Here is a 1,623-nt window from a genome sequence, read left to right on the forward strand (position 1 = left end):
GCCTGGCCTCCGAATCGGATGAAAACTCAGAAGGAAGAACCGATGAGTCAGACAGCTCTCAAGTCACTCCTATCAAGTCAGCCAGGGGTCGAAAATCCAAGAAGAAACTAAGAGAGGAGAAAACCTATAGGGATGTTCTCCAAGGATCCCAAAAAACTGTCAAGGGAATGATGAATACAAGGTCTGGGCGCAAGCAGGGCTCGGCTCCAAAAGAAGCCACATTCCCCCAAGCCAATAAATAATGAAGTACGTCTCCTGGAATTGCAGAGGACTAGGCAACAAGCTAAAAGAAGATGCCCTCAAAGATATAGTCAGAATGTACTCGCCTGAAATCCTTCTAATCCAGGAGACAAAGTTGGAGGAAAATCTCCTCCTTAATGCTAGCAAATCCTTCTGGCGAAAAGGTATTGGATGTGCTGTCATTGCAAGAGGCGCCTCCGGTGGAATCGCTACCTTCTGGGACAGCACTATCTATGACCTGATTCAAAAAGATAACTCCTCCCACTGGATATTCACGAAGCTCCTCCATAAAGACTCCGGCCATCAAGTAAGTTTGTTTAACATTTATGCTCCTGTTCTTCCTTCTGAGAAAAAATCCTGCTGGGACTCAATTTCGTCCTATCTCTCGTTGAACAACCCTGAAAACATTATTATAGCTGGTGACATGAATGTTACTCTTGCTGCAAATGAGAAAAGGGGAGGATCCCCGGTCAGGGACCCAGCAAGAGAATGGGTTGAAGATCTCATATTGGGATGGGAACTAGAGGATATCAAGCCCTCATCTGGGAAGTTCACTTGGTCCAACAAAAGGGTGGGCCCAAATCATATCGCAGCTCGGTTAGACTGATTTCTGGTTCAATCCTCTTTCCTGACTTGTGGTCTCATGGCTTCGTCCAAAATTCTGCCAAACAGCACCTCGGATCACAAACCCATTCTTCTTGAGCTTTCCACGGAGGAAAATCTTGGGCCCATTCCCTTCAGGTTCAGCTCATTATGGCTTCAGCATGAGGGGTTCCAAGAGATGGTTTCAGAAGCCTGGAACAGACCGGTTCAAGGTTCCCCCTTCTATGTGTGGGAAGAAAAGCTGAGGGGGCTCAAAAGAAGACTCAAGGAGTGGGCAAAAACGCTGAAATCTCCCTCCTCCAACAGAAAGACGGCCCTGGACAATCTTGCTACCCATCAAATGTCTTTGGAAAATACTGTAGTCACCCAAGACCTTCTTCAAAGAGAAATTGACCTGCAAAAAGAATTTCACAAAGCAAGCAGGGAAGAAGAAGAACTCTGGAGGCAGAAATCCAGAGCTCTCTGGTTACAAGCTGGGGACAAAAATACCAGCTTCTTCCACAAGCAAGCTGAAGCCCGCAAGCAATTCAAATCCTTTAAAGAAATTCACCACCAAAATGTAGTGGTTAAAGACTTCGAAGAAATCAAGCGGGCAGCTCACATTCATTTCAAAGATCTTTACTCAGCCCCGGATGAACCACCATTGGATCCTCAGGTCTATCCGATGAATTTGATCCCTCATTGTGTCCAAGATCCTACCAATGCTATGCTGACGGCTCCGATCAGCATGAATGAGCTCAGAAATGCCTTGGACAGTATGGAACCGGACAAAGCTCCGGG

Source organism: Pinus tabuliformis, chromosome 4_1 (genome assembly GCF_031772625.1).
Source record: "Pinus tabuliformis cultivar Carrire ecotype Pingquan chromosome 4_1, CPIR1, whole genome shotgun sequence".
Taxonomy (NCBI): Eukaryota; Viridiplantae; Streptophyta; class Pinopsida; order Pinales; family Pinaceae; genus Pinus; species Pinus tabuliformis.